Raw genomic sequence first — 9,846 nt, 5'->3', positions numbered from 1 at the left:
ATGCCCTTTTAAGGGCAATGCCCATCCAAATGCCCTTTTCAGGGCAATGGGGAGCTTAGGTTTTTTAGATAGGTTTTTATTTGGGGGGGTTTGTTGTGTTGGTGGTGGGTTTTACTGTTGGGGGGGTGTTTGTATTTTTTTAAACAGGTAAAAGAGCTGATTTCTTTGGGGCAATGCCCGGCAAAAGGCCCTTTTGAGGTAGTTTAGTTTAGGCTAGGGGTTTTTTTTATTTGGGGTGGGGGGCTTTTTTATTTTGATAGGGCTATTAGATTAGGTGTAATTAGTTTAAATATTTGATAATGTCTTTTTTATTTTGTGTAATTTAGTGTTTGTTTGTTTTTGTAATTTAGTTAATTGTATTTAATGAATGTAATTTATTTAATTGTAGTGTAAGGTTAGGTGTTAGTGTAAGACAGGTTATGTTTTATTTCACAGGTACATTTGTATTTATTTTAACTAGGTAGTTTAAATAGGAATTATTTAGTTAATGATATTCATTTTTATTTAGCTTGATTTTAATTATATTAAAGTTAGGGGTGTTAGGGTTAGACTTAGGGTTAGGTTTAGGGGTTAATAACTTTAGTATAGTGGTGGCGATTTTGGGGTCAGCAGATTAGGGGTTAATAACAGTAATGTAGGTTGCAGCGATGTTAGGGACAGCAGATTAGAGGTTAATAATATTTAAATAATGTTTACGATATGGGATTGCGGCGGTTTAGGGGTTAATATGTTTATTCTATTGGCTGCGATGTCCGGAGCGGCAGATTAGGGGTTAATAATTTTATTTTAGTGTTTGCGAAGCGGGAGGGCCTCGGTTTAGGGGTTAATAGGTAGTTTATGGTTGTTAGTGTACTTTTTAGCACTTTAGTTATGTGTTTTATGTTACGGCGTTGCAGCATAAAACCCATAACTACTGACTTTCAGGTGGCGGTACGAATCTTGTAGTTATAGGCTGTACCGCACACTTTTTGGCCTCCCAGGCAAACTCGTAATACCAGCGCTATGGAAGTCCCATTAAAAGGACTTTTTGAAAGCTGCGGTAGTTACGTTGCATTACGGCCAAAAAAGTGTGCGGTGCCCCTAAACCTGCAATACTCGTAATAGCAGCGGTAGTGAAAAAGAGCCATAACGCTGCTTTTTCACTCATACCGCAAAACTCGTAATCTAGCCGATAATTATTTATATATTTGTTTATTTCTGTAGTGTATGGAGTCTCTCCTCACCTTTCAATCTTCCTGAACCCCCCAAGAGATATTTTACCCTCCCACTGAATACCACCATGTTTCTTACTGGCAGACAGATTGACAGTAATAAACTATCGGCTAGATTACGAGTTTTGCGTTATGAGCGGCTCGGTACTAACTTGCAAGTTATTGTCACCGCTCACCTTCCTATAGCGCTGCTATTACAGGTTTGCAAAAACCCAGCGTTAGCAAGCAATATTGCAGCATAAAGCTCCATTGAGCTCCATACCGTACTCCAATACCAGCGCTGCTTTGAGCTGGTTTTATGTGCTTGTGCACGATTTCCCCATAGACATCAATGGGGAGAGCCGGCTGAAAAAAAGCCTAAAACCTGCAATAAAGGAGCGTAAAGCTCCCTTACACAGCCCCATTGATTCCTATGAGGAAAGAAAATTTATGTTTAAACCTAACACCCTAACATAAACCCCAAGTATAAACATCCCTAATCTGCCGTCCCCGACATCGCCGACACCGACATTACACTTATTAACCCCTAATCTGCTGCCCCCGACATCGCCGCCACCTACCTACACTTATTTAACCCTAATCTGCCGCTGCCAATGTCGCCGCCACCTACCTACACTTATTAACCCATAATCTGCTGCCCCCAACGTCGCCACCACCTACCTACACTTATTAACCAATAATCTGCCGCCCCCAACATCGCCGCCACCTGCCTACACTTATTAACCCCCTAATCTGCCCCCCAATGTCGCCGCTACCTACATTACAGTTATTAACCCCTAATCTGCCGCCCCGACATCGTCGCCACTTACAGTACACTTAGTAACCCCTAATCTTTCGCCCCTAACGTCGCCGCCACTATACTAAAGTTATTAACCCCTAACCCTAAATCTAACCCTAACCCTAATCTAACCCTAACACCTACTAACTTTAATGTAATTAAAATAAATCTAAATAAAACCTACTATTAATAACTAAATAATTCCTATTTAAAACTAAATACTTACCTATAAAATAAACCCTAAACTAGCTACAACATAACTAATAGTTACATTGTAGCTATCTTAGTTTTTATTTTTATTTCACAGGGAAGTTTGTATTTATTTTAACTAGGTAGACTAGTTAGTAAATAGTTATTAACTATTTACTAACTACCTAGCTAAAATAAATACAAATTTACCTATAAAATAAAACCTAACCTGAGTTACACTAAAACCTAACCTTACACCACAATTAAATAAATTACATGAATTAAATACAATTAACTAAATTACAAGAAAAAAACAAACACTAAATTACACAAAATAAAAAAAATTATCAAATATTTAAACTAATTACTCCTAATCTAATAGCCCTATCAAAATAAAAAAGCCCCCCCCCCCAAAATAAAAAAAAACCCTAGCCTAAACTTAACTACCAATAGCCCTTAAAAGTGCCTTTTGCGGGGCATTGCCCCAAAGAAATCAGCTCTTTTACCTGTAAAATAAAATACAAACACCCCCAACAGTAAAACCCACCACCCACACAACCAAACCCCCTCGAATAAAAACCTATCTAAAAAACCTAATCTCCCCATTGCCCTGAAAAGGGCATTTGGATGGGCATTGCCCTTAAAAGGGCATTTAGCTCTTTTTCAGCCCAAACCCTAATCTAAAAATAAAACCCACCCAATAAATCCTTAAACAAACCTTATACTAACCCCCGAAGATCCACTTACAGTTTTTGAAGACCCGACATCCATCCTCAACTAGGCAGCAGAAGTCTTCATCCAAGCAGAAAGACGTCCTCAAAGAAGCTGGGAGAAGTCTTCATCCAAGCGGGTCGAAGTCTTCATCCAAGCCGGCAGAAGTCTTCATCTAGACGGCATCCTCTATCTTCATCCATCCGATGCGGAGCGGCTCCATCTTCAAGACATCTGGTGTGGAGCATCCTCTTCTTCCGACGGCTCTTCTCGAATGAAGGTTCCTTTAAGTGACATCATCCAAGATGGCGTCCCTTTAATTCCGATTGGCTGATAGAATTCTATCAGCCAATCGGAATTCAAGGGACGCCATCTTGGATGATGTCACTTAAAGGAACCTTTATTCAAGAAGAGCCGTCGGAAGAAGAGGATGCTCTGCGCCGGATGTCTTGAAGATGGAGCCGCTCCGCGCGGGATGGATGAAGATAGAAGATGCCGTCTGGATAAAGACTTCTGCCGGCTTGGATGAAGACTTCGGCCCGCTTGGATGAAGACTTCTCGCGGCTTCGTTGAGGACTTCTTGCCGCTTGGATAAAGACTTCTGCCGCTTTGTTGAGGATGGATGTCGGGTCTTCAAAAACTGTAAGTGGATCTTCGGGGGTTAGTGTTAAGTTTTTTTAAGGGTTTATTGGGTGGGTTTTATTTTTAGCTTAGGGTTTGGGCTGAAAAAGAGCTAAATGCCCTTTTAAGGGCAATGCCCATCCAAATTCCCTTTTCTGGGCAATGGGGAGCTTAGGTTTTTTAGATAGGTTTTTATTTGGGGGGTTTGGTTGTGTGGGTGGTGGGTTTTACTGTTGGGGGCTTTGTAATTTATTTTACAGGTAAAACAGCTGATTTCTTTGGGGCAATGCCCTGCAAAAGGCCCTTTTAAGGACTATTGGTAGTTTAGTTTAGGCTAGGGGTTTTTTTTTATTTTGGGGGGGGGGCTTTTATATTGTGATAGGGCTATTAGATTTGGAGTAATTCGTTTAAATATTTGATAATTTCTTTTTTATTTTGTGTAATTTAGTGTTTGTTTTTTTGCAATTTAGTTCATTGTATTTAATTAATGTAATTTATTTAATTGTAGTGTAAGGTTAGGTTTTAGTGTTACACAGGTTAGGTTTTATTTTACAGGTAAATTTGTATTTATTTTAGCAAGGTAGTTAGTAAATAGTTAATAACTATTTAATAATTATTCTACCTAGTTAAAATAAATACAAACTTACCTGTGAAATAAAAATAAAACCCAAGCTAGCTACAATGTAACTATTAGTCATATTGTAGCTAGTTTAGGGTTTATTTTATAGGTAAGTATTTAGTTTTAAATAGGAATTATTTAGTTATTAATAGTAGGTTTTATTTAGATTTATTTTAATTACATTAAAGTTAGGGGTGTTATTGTTAGACTTAGGGTTAGGTTTAGGGGTCAATAACTTTAGTATAGTTGCGGCGATTTTGGGGGCAGCAGATTAGGGGTTAATAACAGTAATGTAGGTTGCGGCAATGTTAGGGACAGCAGATTAGGGGTTAATAATATTTAACTAGTGTTTGTGATGCAGGAGTACAGCGGTTTAGGGGTTAATATGTTTATTATAGTGGCGGCGATGTCCGGAGCGGAAGATTAGGAATTAATAATTTTATTATTTGCAATGCGGAAGGGCCTTGGTTTAGGGGTTAATAGGTAGTTTATGGGTGTTAGTGTACTCTTTAGCACTTTAGTTATGAGTTTTCTGTTACAGGTTTGTAGCGTAAAAACCCATAACTACTGAATTTCAGTTTACGGTACGGATCTTGTAGTTATGGGCTGTACCTCTCACTTTGTGGCCTCCCAGGCAAACTCGTAATACCGGCACTATGGAAGTCCCATTGAAAAAGGACTTTTTGAAAGCTACGGTAGTTAAAAAAGTGTGCGGTACAGAAATACCTGCAAGACTCGTAATTCCAGCGGTAGTGAAAAAGAGCCATAACGCTGCTTTTTCACCCATAACGCAAAACTAGTAATCTAGCCGTATGTATTTTTTTATTGTATGATTTTATATGTTTCTGTAGTGTAGTGGCCCCCCTCAAGATCAATAATTTCCATCGTATAGGGTCCTCCCTCCCCCTTCCAGCTCCTACTATTTCAAAGTGTATTGGCCCCATTCCTCCCTCTCCCTTCATATGCATCCTCTGTAGCAGTGTTTAGGGAAGGAGCACTCAAAATGTGCTAATACCTTATGGAGATGGAGTATGATATAAAATATAAACATGACACCAAAATGGGATTTTATAAAAATAAACAATTTATTGCCTTAATAAAAAAGGATTGTTATGTGTGCTGATAATATTAAATATTGCATACAGTAATTCTGAGAGGTTGGCCAACCTTAAAATCCTAATAGTTGTAAATTAATATATTTCTTGTGCACCAGTATTATACTATCAATATTCAACCGTTAAATAAATAAATAGATGAATGATCTAAATAACAAATATGAATTTAAAACAGCAATCAAAAGATAGGCTAGTTTGTCTACTAGAATTTGTACGAGATAATGCTTGTGCTATTTAGAGCCTTTTAGGAAATGTGGTAAGATATATGTGTCAATTGATCTAACCTTATATCCCTTTGATGAGTTGTGGTCACTTTTCTCCTTTTTATGTTGGTAGTGTGATTTTGAGGGTGAAAAATCTGTCCCTCGTATCCTGTAAGAGTCAAGGTTTTGTGATCTTTGTAGCGGGTATGGGACTTCCGCAATAGTAGTATTAGTGATGGTAATAGTATCCTGTGGGGCTAAAAATGCCTGTGATGATGAGTAGAGATGGGTTGGTTACCTTTTCCAGATGCCGATCGTGGAGCGTTATGCAGCAGCGCTTTCCCTGCTCTGCAGCTCTTATGGTAACCAGGTGTGAGGTGTGAAGGATCAAATGAATGAGTTGGTTTGCGTTCTCAGATACCAGTCATGGAGCGTTATTGAGTCAACGTTTCTTAGCAGCGTTTTTCCACAGCTTGCTTCCTTTGCTCTGCTTACTCCGCTCTGCGGTTCTTGGGTAAACCAGGTGTGCGGGTGAAGGATCAGTGCAACGCATTTCAGCTGTGATTACCAGCCTTTCTCAAGCATGTCCTTCCTGGCTCAAAGGAGTCTTTTTAAACTGACTTATAATTGTCTTTGATTGATTGATTATAAGAAGCAATTTTTCCATCAAGAATTAATTAAAAAGCTTTTGAGTTTTCTCTTTTGTTTCAAAACAAGTAGTATGTTTAGAACCTTAAGATGTAAATACCTAAATCAGTTTTATGTACATTGTAAAACAAACATGGTACATACAGATTTTTCAGTATGCAGGATAAGAAAGATACCGTTTTTTGATAATTTTGTGTAATAAGGTGGTGTACTGATGCGCACCTGTGAAGACTTGAAAATGTGAAACATTTTAGTGAGGTAGAAGATAGAATGAGAACAAGGTGTTTTGGATTTGGTGTCAAATTATATTTCTATTTTGTTATATTATAATATATAGTTATAGTGACTATCAGTATATTAAACTAAATTTAGTGCAAAAATGAGAAATAGAATATATACAAAAAATGTTTTATAATAATATATAAGGGTATATAAAAAGATATATGAAAATCATATTCGTAGTATTGATTTTAATTTCTTGTGAGGTGCTTAAAACATATTTGTGTTAAGGGATGTTACTTTAGATTTTATTTTGGCTAAGGGTTTTGTTTTAACTAAAGTACTGTTGTGTTAATTATGTGATATGTGAAAATGGAAGTTCTAATCTTTATAAATTTATTTATTTATTTATTTATTTATTTAGCTATGATGTGTTGGATGCTATTTCGCTGTGTCTTTAGGAGTTTAAAAACAATTCAGACTGAATTCTATGTTTAGCCCTTTTAGTCTAAGAGTCTGGAGTTCAAATATCCACTGGGCTTCTTTCTTTAGGAGAGCTACCTACCTCCTCTTTTGTTTGGTTTTACTCTAGCTATGGCGGTGAATTGGAAAAACTTTAAGTTGCTGTTAGTACAAAGTTTGAAATGTTGAGGAACTGGAAGATCTTTATTCATTTCTTTATCTGAATTTTCAAAAGACCAAATATGCTCTCTTATTCTCTTATTCTCTCTCTTGCTGTTCTTTCTGTTTCGCCTACATACTGCTTCCCACATTTATTACAGTTTATCAAGTAAATAATATTCATGTCCATGCATCTTATAGTTTCTTTAATCTTGTATTCTTTATGTGCTACATTTGATAGAAATGTTCTTTGTTTTGCATATCTGCACGCTTTACATATTCCGCAAGGAAAGAATCCTTGTAATTTATCGCCTAAAACACCCTTCTCTATTTTTTGCTGATGTGATTTAATGGTTGGAGCTAAAGAACTTATACGATAAACAATTTTAGATGTCCTATATGTGGATCTGATTTTAGTATCTTCCAGTGTGGTTTTATTATGTTCTCTACTTTCTTTCTATCCTCACTGAATTCAGTTATAAATGGGATAAAGATATCTTTATTACCTATGGGTTCTCTGTTTTTGTATTGTAGGACTTGTTTTCTGTCTAGTTCTTGAACTTTGCATCTTTCTAATTCTATATGTTCTTCTGGGTACCCCCTGTCTAGGAATTGTTGTTTTAGCATACCAGAATGTTCTATGTAGTCTAAGTCTTTTTTACAATTCCGTTTTAATCTTAGGAATTGTCCTTTGGAGTCGGAGATGTTATGTTTCATCTATTAAGATGGCAGATTGTTTTGTGTATAAAATTGTTGTTCTACTTCATTAAACTAAGTTTTAGTAGAGATTTTGTTGTTATCTATACTGATTTCTAAGTCCAAATAGTGTACTTTATCGCTACTAAATTCTGCAGTGAATTTTAGATTTAGGGAATTGCTGTTCATGTCCTGAATGCATTTGGTTAATTCTGGACCATTCCAAATGAAAAACAGGTCATCTATGAAGCTTTTATAGATGACAAAGTTGTTCTTAAAAGGACTGGATTCTAGAAATTTTGTTTCCCATAAGCCCATGAACAGATTTGCGTAACTAGGGGCAAATTTCGTGCCCATAGCTGTGCTGCAAATCTGTTCATAGAATGAGCCTTCGTACATAAAACAATTATGTTTTAGAATTAATTCAATACCTTCTAGAATAAATTCTCTTTGTTCCTTTTTTATATTTATATCCTTTTTTATGTAGTAATTTATGGCTTTTAGCCCTTCCTCATGTTTTATGCATGTGTAGAGAGATTGAACATCGCATGTTACAAAAATAAAGTTACTGTGCCATTTTATATTATCTATGAGCATGAGTAGATTCGTTGAATGTCTTAGATGGGAGCAGTGGCGGCTGGTGAATTTTTAGGATGGGGGTGCACAAGACCCTGTCCCTATTAGAAAGCCACGCCCCTTTGAAAAACACGCCCTTTAAAAAAAAAACCACGCCCATTTTAACAAGCCACACCCATTTTAAAAGTCACACCCCTTTGCGAAAGCCACGCCCATCAACTGGCCCCACCCATTTGAACCAGCAGTGTTTTTGGTCATCGTCTTCTTGAAATATCCAGCCCCGGCCTGGGGGTAACTTCAACTGAAGTTTGTGACTGATTCCTCAACATTATTCTCAAGTATCTGCTGATATTGAGTGAAATCCATGAGACCCTCAACAATATTCCCAGTAGTACAGGTCTTTGGAGGTGGTCTGAGGGCTGTTTTTGACCGTTCTCACCATCCTTTGCCTTTGCCTCTGGCCCTCTATGATATTTTACTTGCCCTGCCACTTCTGGCCTTAACAAGAACTGTGCCTGTGGTCTTCCATATCCTCACCATGCATTGCTCACTGTGTTCCTCACAGGTGACACAGACATCTTAAATCTATGAATGCATACTCTTCCGTACAGCCATGTTCACGTGTGACAGTGCACAAATGGATGAGCCTACACTACCTGCCCATGTCTAGTCTTAAAATATACATGATGGTGCTCAGTTAAATTATATAATAACATATATATATATATTAACCAAATGATTAATTAAAGCTGCAAAATAATAGGAATATTGAATGTACATTTATGAAAACATATATATTCCTGGATTTAAAGAACCTTCCACTTTATAGAGAAATACAACCACATTTCAATTACTGTTGCCCCAGCTCCCAGTGTTCGATATTAGGCAATGCAGCCAAAGGCCTTGGCAACATGAAGATAAATACATCAACATTTTACTTTCTAGTACAAAAGAAGATTATTTCTATTACACTAGTGCTTAATAATTTACTTCAAAGGTAAACATTAAAACAATGTTTATAACTCAAGTACAAGTTTTGTAAATCAAGTCTTTTTTTGAGGCAAATAAATCAATAACATTTTCGTTGAATTTAGGAATGTCATTTATCAATTGTTTTTCAATTGTCAGCATGGCTAGAGCGGTCAGTCTTTCCTCAGTCATGGTGCTCCTTAGAAATGTCTTAACTCATTTTAAAGTTGAGAAACATCTCTCAGCCTCAGCAGTTGTCACGGGAATAGTTGAAATAATTTGCAACAGTTTGTAGGTCTCCGAGAAAGTACTGTCCAAGTTATTTTCTATTACAAACTGTAGAAGACTAATGGCACCATTCATATTTCTGAAATCTGGTCTTCTGTAAATTACTCCTAGTTCAGTTTTCAGGCAATCTTTCTGTAATGTGTGATAAACAGCTGATGGTTGGTCAAGAAGCTGATTTGAAAAAAAATTCTCGTAATCCGCAAATTTTTCCGCTTGGAGGAGAGAAACAGCAGAGTAGTGAGTTATAAAAGAAAATCTATCTTTTACTTGATTTGTGATAACATCGCATATCTCTTTAGCTGCCACAGTCTGAGCAATGTGAATATTTTCTCTCTTCCTTTTCCTATATGTTTCCTCTGTTTCTGATATCGTCATGATCACT

Source organism: Bombina bombina, chromosome 6 (assembly GCF_027579735.1).
Source record: "Bombina bombina isolate aBomBom1 chromosome 6, aBomBom1.pri, whole genome shotgun sequence".
Lineage (NCBI taxonomy): Eukaryota > Metazoa > Chordata > Amphibia > Anura > Bombinatoridae > Bombina > Bombina bombina.
Note: the sequence above shows the minus strand (reverse complement) of the source record.